Genomic DNA, 10,418 nt, shown 5'->3' with positions numbered 1-10,418 from the left:
TTAGAAAGTTTTCAGCGGCTAGTTTTATTTTTGTTCTTAGAATGTTCTTTTAAAAGTTTGGAGAACATTCTTTAAAAACATTTTTAAAATGTTTAGCGATAACATTCTTATAACATTATTCTCTAACGTTCTTAGAAAGTTTTCAGCGGGTAGTTTTATTTTTGTTCCCAGAATGTTCTTTTAAAAGTTTGGAGAACATTCTTTAAAAACATTATTAAAATGTTTAGTAGTAACATTCTTTTAACATTATTCTCTAACGTTCTTAGAACGTTTTCAGCGGGTAGTTTTATTTTTGTTCCCAGAATTTTTTCTTTAAATGTTTGGAGAACATTTTCTAAAAACATTATTAAAATGTTTAGTAGTAACATTTTTATAACATTATTCTCTAACGTTCTTATAATGTTTTCAGCGGGTAGTTTTATTTTTGTTCCCAGAATGTTTTTTTAAATGTTTAGAGAACATTTTTTTAAAAACATTATTAAAATGTTTAGTAATAACATTCTTATAACATTATTCTCTAACGTTCTTATAATGTTGTAAGCGGATAGTTTTATTTTTGTTCCCAGAATGTTCTTTTAAATGTTCGGATAACATTATTTAAAAACATTATTCAAATGTTTAGGTGTAACATTCTTACAACATTATTCTCTAACGTTCTTAGAAAGTTTTCAGGGGGTGTTTTTATTTTTGTTCCCAAAATGTTCTCTTAAACATAAAAAATGCTTAGCTATAACATTGTTAAAACATACAATTTTATTAATCTCTAAAATAAAACAAAAATCTAACAGGATTATGAATGGCATCCACATAAATTATTAGAAGTTCTGCGTACAGTAGATGCCCAACATTACATGAAGAACTCAGTAAAGTCCAATGTGCAATCACACGTCTTGACTGCTGTTTGCTCAGAGCGCTCATCATCAGTCTTTGGTTGTCTTGGTTCTTGCAGAAAAAGAATAAAGTCATCTGCATTAATAGGTGTTCTACTGTTCTTCTCTTCTTGTTTTTCAGCTGCTATCCCAGTTAGCAGAATTGAGCTCCATTCTCTGTGTGCATGGTAGAGTTTTTCCTCATAGCCTATAAAAGAAGATCATGCAACAGTGTAAACAAAAATAATACAAATACATATTACATATTAAGATCACAAGCAATATTGACTTTGAAAACTTTCAAAATTAGCCAGCCTAATTATTAATCAGAAATTAATTAGATTAGTTTATTTAAAAGTATAAATATGATACCTTATGAGTATCTATTTTGTTTCTGTAATTTAAAACATATACTTAATCCATTATATACATGTTAATAACACAACTAGAGGCTAAATTATTTTAACAAACTACAAACTTGGCTTGAGAAGTGTTAACCTTGAACTCAGGTCACCTTGAGCACAGCTGCAGCATGTCACAGCACTGCCCACGATGCTTTTGCACTGCTCTGCTCACGAACAGCTCATTTTCATCAGTTATATTGTCTATGGATTGTTACATTTCTTACAGATTTCTGCTTGTTTTAAATCAGATACAGATAAAGTAGAACTGCATTTGAATGCATTGGCGATGGAACAATTTCTAGTGTGATTTAATCATACCTGTGTATCGTCTCTTTGCTATTAGCTAAGCTGTAAGTTTTAGTTACTTCAAAAGCAGAAAGAAATATGCTATAACTTCTGTTTCTACGCAGTTTCTTATTGAGAAATCACAGGACAGTGTTGACACTAACTTTCTGTGCTCCAGTAGGTTTCTGTGTGCGCACAATCTGCATGTTAAATGTGAGCTACTGTCTGTGCATATGAAAGCTTGTTTCCGCCATGGAATACAATTTTTAAAAAAGGTAATTGCGACTCACAATTCAAACTTTTTTTTCTCAGAAGTGCGATATATAAACTCGCAATTGGCTGTTTGAAAGTCAGAATCACAGGATAAATTAGTAAAACCTGAGAAAAAAAAGCAATTCTGGCTTATTTTGTTTTTGCTGTCTTTTCTATATGAGGACATTAATGCACTTCATCAATACAGCCGCTCTTCAGCAGCATTTTAGCTTCATTTGAGAAAAACTATCATCATAAAACACAGAGAGACTCAAAGGTCTACACGGCAATCCGTCAAATAAAAGTTTGGTTTAACCTTTGAAGAAAGTTTTGCTTAAATCATTACATTTTAAATAATTGGTTATAGCAATTTAATTAAACCATTAAAATGGAATCAAGAAAACAAAACAAAAAAAAACTTTTGGGAGATGCGAGAGCGAAGTAGTCCAGTGATAATTAACAGGCAGCCATGGTTAATGCAATTTGCAAAGACCCGCCCCCTTTAGTTACTGTTGCTATGTCCAACAAGCCATGGCGCTCTCACGCCACACATCATGTTGTCACGCAATGAAAAATACATTGCGGATCAAAGAAAAAACGTTGAAACGTCTAAACGCCGAGACAAGACAGAGCAGGTTACTTTTGATATGAAACAAAGTCTCAACGTTTAATTTGTGTAATTTCTGTAGAAAAAAAATAATAAATACCTGTCAATCAAACTCCCTCGAAGGGTGAATTCTGAGGGGAGTAAAAAAGACAGCTCACAATTCTGATATTTTCTTGCAATTGTGTGTTCCTGCCTCACAATTCTGAGAGAAAAAAAAACAAAAAAAACGGTAATTTTACTGATGGAAACAGACAGTAAAAAAGTGGACTTCAAAGATTTCTTATTCTGTAGCTCCCTGTGGGATTTTTTTGACAAGTCCATAAAAATGCATCCATCCATGATAAAAGTACTCCACACGGCTCTGGCAGGTTAATAAAGGCGAAAGGTGAAGCGAAGTGATGCGTTCGTGTAAGAAACATATCCATATGATCCAACTGATTATTTACACAATTTGCTGTAATTAAATGCAATTAATTGCATTTCCCCCAAGCTTGTAATCATCAATATTTAAACTTAGAATAACCTAATTAAACAACACAGGAAAAAAGGAACAGAAAATAGCCCTGTATTAAAATAATATTAAACATCAATATATCAATATATTATTATTTTTCAATAATCAATCAACATAATCAATTTAACAATTTATTATTATATATTTTTTTTTTACTAATTATCAAAATAAAACATAGTCCTACAAAGCTATTATTACAAGAGCATGTGATCAGAGCAGGTAATTTTACCATTGTTGCCAGCATGACTATACCAGCTCAGTAGGGCTATTTCACAGAAGTCTACTACTGAGAAAATTCACGTTATTTGACTTTGCTTTCCAGTGCATGATCGGTACATGATTGGAGCGTTTGGGCCGTTAACGACAGAGCAGAACACGCAGCGCAAACACGGAGCAGAACATTGAGCAAAGAGCTCAATGTTTGCTCAATGTTGTGTGTGTGTGTCAGTGCGCCGACACACACACACGGAATGGAGAGCGCGGCGCGGAAAAGACCCGCTCATGAAAGCTGCGTGAGAATAAAACCTGATCGCCGAACACGGAGGGGCGGGACAGCATATTTTGCAGCCTTTTCCACAACAGGAAGTAATTAAAACGAGGCAAAAAAAGTGCTGCGTTAATTGCGTTATTTTTTTTTAACTCGTTATGCATCTCAAATTAATCGCAAAGATTAACGTGTTAATTCCCCCAGCCCTACCATATTTATAACTTTATCGACTTAAATAACTAGCTTCCAGCAGACAGCCATATGCAAGTCAAATTACGCCCAAAGAGTTATAGAGTCAACGCATCGATACGCATACGCGCCTGCAAGGCTACGCATCGCTACACTTCGGCCGCCATTATGCATCTATGCGTAGCAAAATGTGTCGTCCCAGTTTTTGATACGCGACGCACCATTGTATCAAATACTATGCGTTGTTGGTGGGGGCAAAACTGCAAGTTGCTTGCGTCCGACTTGTAGACTATAAAAGCCTCTTGTCGATGTATGACGTAGGAGTAGCATAAGCTTTGACGGCTCTCGCGGTTCAAACAAACAGGGCTAGGTAATAAATTCAAGCTCCTCCCACATTTCTCTTTATATGATTCTCTTTAATGATAATTTTTCTAAAAATCTCTGTGGAAAGAAAGTCAGATATAAATCTGGGACAGATATAAATCAGGCACGAGGGAGAAAAAAAGAGATCATTTTTATTTTGGAGTGCATTGTGCCTTTAAAATTGACTACGGTTTTATAAAATGCAGTGGATACTTACTAGTGATGGACTTGTTTCTCTGTTGGTGCCTGTTCTGCTCCGTGAACATTGTTCCAATGCTTGATCTTAAGAAAATTTAAAAAGTGTGTTAATGTGTGTTAACAGACTATTGATCTGGGTGACATAGGACCATTTTTTATGTTTTCCTTAAAGCTGTAGTCTACGATGTTGAAAATCGGTCGAGAAAGCCTGAGATGGTTGGGAATTTTTAAAAAACTCATCCCACCCCTCCACACACACACCCCTCCCCTCTATGCTACCTGATCCCTCCCACCGGGAAACGAACTGAACAACGTCACTCAGTCTGTCAAGCTGTGATCACCGGTAGTAAACATCGGAACAGAGATTTACCATGTGCGATGTCAAAATAGCTCAGAGGTACACGTTTGAGTTCACGCTCACGCAAAATTAGCAACACATGCAATGTTCTAAACCCCCCACCACCCCCACCCCCCGAAACACAAACAATAATAAATAAATAAAATAAATAATACTGTATTACAGCTGCCGTCTTAGGAGGGTACGTTTGGCATACGTTTCCCCTCCTGAGCCTCGTTTACCCTGTTCAAAAGTGCTACCTAAGGCACATTAATTGCATAATTATTAGTTAGTATTGCTAAGTATTGTAATTGTTATAGCAGCACACAGCGCATCTTGTTCAAATTCCGATCGGCTCGAACAGAACCCACTAGGCCTACTAAAATATATTCAAGCACTTCAAGAAATATAATTACTTTGACCCGTGATAGGCGATGCTAAACGGCTAACATTCCAATGCCGACCGGCAGCATGAGCATGTTGTCAGACTGATAAAAAGCTATTTATGTAACACCTCACACCATAAAAGTATAAATAAATGCTTACCTGCTCAACAAAAAGTCAGCCGTGACTGTGGGGGCAAGCAGGGGCCGCTTGCTGCTTTCGGTTTGTTTTTTTCTCCATTGCTGAGCTGATGCTACTCTGCTAGCTACCATAGACTGTCAGCTGCTTGCACGCGAAATTTCATGTCGCAGGAGGGGGGCGGGGTGGGGTGCAGTGGGGTGGAGACGCGAGCGCCACGTGGAGTTTCAAGCAGAGCGGGGGATTGGATGAGAGCAGTTGACCAATGTAAGCTGTCCGGCCGGACAGCTTACATTGGTCAACTTCTCTGCAGCTGTACACCCAATAGAGTGAATGGATTTTTTTCATTCTTTTTTCTCTTCATATTGTTAGGATTGTACTGTAGAACCATAACCAGCATCTAAACGAGGTTATTAATAATGAACAATCTTTGAAATCGTAGACCATAGCTTTAAGTGTTAGGCTATATAAATCTGGAGAACCCTTACTAACATTAACCATGGTTTTGCTACACTAACTAAATGGTAATAAATTATTGTAATCAATCCACCATAAAAACATTGTTTCTACACTTTACTATAATAAAAACCATGGTTAATTTAGCAAAGGACCCTGGGAACATGTCCTAAAAAGTTCTCTCGTTATTTACCGGTACTCCATGTTGTTCCAAAACTGTATGAATTTATTTTGTATAACCTTAATTAAGATATCTTGAGAAATGACTTCACTGTTTTGTTTTTTTCCATAAAATGGGTTCCAATGTTGTTTTATTCCCAACATTCTTGTGTTTCACAGAAGTAAGTCATACAGGTTTGAAAATAATTTCATTTTGAAAGGACATTTATGTTATGTATAAAGACACAATGTTCTCAGTTCACTCATTGTAAAGCTCCTATGCTTTACAATGAGTGAACATATGCATTTTTTATGTTTTCCTTAAGTGTTAGGCTATATAAATCTGGAGAACCCTTACTAACATTAACCATGGTTTTGCTACACTAACTAAATGGTAATAAATTATTGTAATCAATCCACCATAAAAACATTGTTTCTACACTTTACTATAATAAAAACCATGGTTAATTTAGCAAAGGACCCTGGGAACATGTCCTAAGAACAGCTCGTCCAAAAAATAGAGTTCTCTCGTTATTTACCGGTACTCCATGTTGTTCCAAAACTGTATGAATTTATTTTGTATAACCTTAATTAAGATATCTTGAGAAATGACTTCACTGTTTTGTTTTTTTCCATAAAATGGGTTCCAATGTTGTTTTATTCCCAACATTCTTGTGTTTCACAGAAGTAAGTCATACAGGTTTGAAAATAATTTCATTTTGAAAGGACATTTATGTTTGGGTCAGCTAGGCCCGTAAACTCATATCAAGAAGACAGGTAAAATATTGTCTGGAGGGTTTGGACCAGTGTGCCTTTGAGCAGAGTTTACATGTTCTGCCTCTATTTCACGTGTATTTTACTATGACAATACTCACCGCAAGATCGTGTGGCTGGATAATATTTATTCCCAAAATTCCTAGATAATGGGAAACACACACATACAGCAATATTATTAGCTATTTGTATTTACTTACTAAAAGAGACATTTGCAAAAGCTTGCAAAATTTTACTCACCAGCTCAAAAACATATTATGATGATGACTCATCATTTTGACGGTAGGCCGATATCCCGCGATCAACAATATTCAAAAGCCTAGTTTTCATAGTGTGGTTCGAGTTCCTCTCTGTATAAAGACACAATGTTCTCAGTTCACTCATTGTAAAGCTCCTTTTTTTTTTTTTTTTATCAAAAACTAAGTTAGCTGACAATATTTACACATGCTTAGCCAGAAACATTGACATAATGTCGATATTGCTCTAATCGCATTTAAAATTGGCTTCTCAATTTAACACACTATATTTTGATGTAGCAGAATGTATTTTTATATAAAATAAAGTTATTTACCTTCCGCAGATTGCAATATGTCCGTTACACGTACGTTGTTAAAATTCGTTGTCCATTTACATCCCGCAACTCGCTCAAAATAAAAATGTAACAGTACGATGCAAAATAATCCATGTTTTAAACAATGTAAAAGCCACAGAACCGAAGGAGGCTAGTACTGAAGATCCCGAGCAGCAGCAGCGCGCGCACACACACACACACACACACACACACACACACACACACACACACACACACACACACACACACTCTAACAGACGAATATTCAAACTTGACCAGTAAAAGGCGCGCATAGCTGCCATTGGCCAGATTCCTGGATGACAGTCTGAATAACCAATCATGCTCAAAACAACTCGAAGAGACAGCCAATAATGTGGTAACATTGCAATTACAGGAAAAGATGACATGTTTTAAAAGAAAGAATATGAAAAAAATGTGCACGTGCTATTTATTTAGTTGTATTTGTAAGCTGGCTGTTATATTTAATCAATTGGTTAAATGGTGTCTTCATTGCAGTGCATGATAAAAATAAAAAAAACTTACAATAACATATAAATAATAATAATAAATAACATAAATAATATATACCATATATAACAAAATTATATTTACCACTGCTCTGCCAACAGCAGTTTAAAAGAGCAAACATATTATATATTAAACAGAGCAAACATTGCATATGTAGGCTATTCATATACAATTCTGTATACCTTACCTACATGAAAAAATAATGGATTGGTGTCATGGTGACATTAGAGTTACATTCATGTGACCCATAATGATCCTTTTGCACTTTAACAAAATATTGACCTTTCCTTTAGAAACACTCTTATGCCTAATAATGTCAACTTGCTTTTCACCCTGTGTGGCACTGTTACACAACCTGTTGGTTTAGGGTTAATCCTCTGTCCAACACAACACTTTGCTAACATTGGCATAATTCTATACAAGTTGCAACATATACCCCGGGTTTCACAGGCAAGGTTTAAGCCTGTAGTCCCAGACTAAAATGCACGTTTGAGCTGTTTTACCTGAAAGCAACTTGCACTGACAAATCTTAAAATATGTCAGTGCCATTGTTTTGTCTCAAGATGCACACCAGTAATGTTTCTTTTTTCTTTTTTCTAAGGCACATTTTTAAAAGCTAATTAAATGCACTAAGGCCTAATCCTGGCTTAATCTAAACTCTGTGAAACCGGGTCTGGGTTAGAAATTAAGGGTTAAGGTTAACCATAACTCTAACCCTAACCCTTGTCTACAGACTTTTATTTAACAGCATGGATAGACTCCAAGGTGTTGACTGCAGTGGTTAGGCCTTTAGCGTTGATACAGGATGAATAACTTCTCACTGTGACAGTCTGTAATGTATTTTAGCAAAGAGTGTTTGTATGGATTGTCCCTAATTAAGCTAGAGCTATTGGTGCATTCAAGTCATGTCATAAAGATCGTATTTACAAGTTGAACACCAACACAATGATGAGAATATGAGTAGGAAGCTCAGGATTTTCTTTAACCCCGATCTTGAAGAGTTAGGGGTGTGTCAGTGGGAAACATTGTGGGATACCACTATACTTAGGTATTCAGCAGTGACAATGAAATAATCTAATGCCTGCACAAAATATGATAGCATTAATATATAACAGTATAATATGTGATGATAAAGTTTACAGTGGCTTCATTAATTTAAAACATTAAAAAAATTGTAAAACCTCATGAATACAAACTTCCCAGGAGGACTTAAACGCACCATATGTTCCATCGTGAACCCTGTTGGCCTGCTGTCAGACCAGCAAGCTCAATTTAACAATAATTGTGTAGTTTGATTGCTAAATGTTACATTTAAAATGTTCTAGTTTTGTTAACATGTCACATTACAAGAACGTTTTTTTAAAAACACTCATCATCTCAGGTCTCAGTGATATCCTCAAAACATTTTACGAACATTGTTTTGATAATGTTCCTCCTGTTATTATGGAACATTGTGCCAATGTTTTACTGAGAACATTATATAATCTGTTATCTCAACAACATCCTCAAAACATCCTCAAAATGTTGCAAGTAAAATGTTCTAATTGTGTTAACACATAACATTACAAGAACGTTTTATAAAGAACATTCAACATCTCATCTCTCAATGATATCCTCAAAACATTTTCCTAATGTGACAGAGAGAATGTTCTTCTTTTGTTATCATGAAACATTGGGACAATGTTATATTGAGATCATTGTACAACTTTAACTTTAGCAACATTCCCAAAATATGCTCAAAATGTTGCAAGTAGAATGTTCTTCTTTTGTTTTCACGAAACATTGGGACAATGTTATATTGAGATCATTGTACAAACTTTAACTTTAGCAACATTCCCAAAATATGCTCAAAATGTTGCAAGAAGAATGTTCTTCTTTTGTTATCATGAAACATTGGGACAATGTTATATTGAGATCATTGTACAAACTTTAACTTTAGCAACATTCCCAAAATATGCTCAAAATGTTGCAAGTAGAATGTTCTTCTTTTGTTTTTATGAAACATTGGGACAATGTTATTTTGAGATCATTGTACAAACTCTAACTTTAGCAACATTCCCAAAATATGCTCAAAATGTTGCAAGAAGAATGTTCTTCTTTTGTTTTTATGAAACATTGGGACAATGTTATATTGAGATCATTGTACAAACTTTAACTTTAGCAACATTCCCAAAATATGCTCAAAATGTTGCAAGAAGAATGTTCTTCTTTTGTTATCATGAAACATTGGGACAATGTTATATTGAGATCATTGTACAAACTTTAACTTTAGCAACATTCCCAAAATATGCTCAAAATGTTGCAAGAAGAATGTTCTTCTTTTGTTTTTATGAAACATTGGGACAATGTTATATTGAGATCATTGTACAAACTTTAACTTTAGCAACATTCCCAAAATATGCTCAAAATGTTGCAAGAAGAATGTTCTTCTTTTGTTATCATGAAACATTGGGACAATGTTATATTGAGATCATTGTACAAACTTTAACTTTAGCAACATTCCCAAAATATGCTCAAAATGTTGCAAGTAGAATGTTCTTCTTTTGTTTTCACGAAACATTGGGACAATGTTATTTTGAGATCATTGTACAAACTTTAACTTTAGCAACATTCCCAAAATATGCTCAAAATGTTGCAAGAAGAATGTTCTTCTTTTGTTTTTATGAAACATTGGGACAATGTTATTTTGAGATCATTGTACAAACTTTAACTTTAGCAACATTCCCAAAATATGCTCAAAATGTTGCAAGTAGAATGTTCTTCTTTTGTTTTTATGAAACATTGGGACAATGTTATTTTGAGATCATTGTACAAACTCTAACTTTAGCAACATTCCCAAAATATGCTCAAAATGTTGCAAGTAGAATGTTCTTCTTTTGTTTTCACGAAACATTGGGACAATG

General features: G+C 34.8%; 1 long non-coding RNA gene across 1 annotated transcript; it reads right to left on the bottom strand.

The window, feature by feature from the left end:
* Positions 1-662: 662 nt before the first annotated feature.
* On the bottom strand, positions 663-7,222 carry LOC311085901. The gene is made up of 6 exons (XR_014606975.1): positions 6,988-7,222; positions 6,657-6,766; positions 6,518-6,558; positions 4,188-4,252; positions 2,518-2,619; positions 663-1,077 (listed from the first exon to the last, which is right to left on the bottom strand). It is a non-coding gene; the product is annotated as an uncharacterized lncRNA (long non-coding RNA).
* Positions 7,223-10,418: the final 3,196 nt, after the last annotated feature.

Source organism: Abramis brama (assembly GCF_963993115.1).
Source record: "Abramis brama genome assembly, chromosome: 1".
In the NCBI taxonomy this organism is placed as follows: domain Eukaryota; kingdom Metazoa; phylum Chordata; class Actinopteri; order Cypriniformes; family Leuciscidae; genus Abramis; species Abramis brama.
Note: the sequence above shows the minus strand (reverse complement) of the source record. Positions and strands in the feature narration are given on the sequence as shown.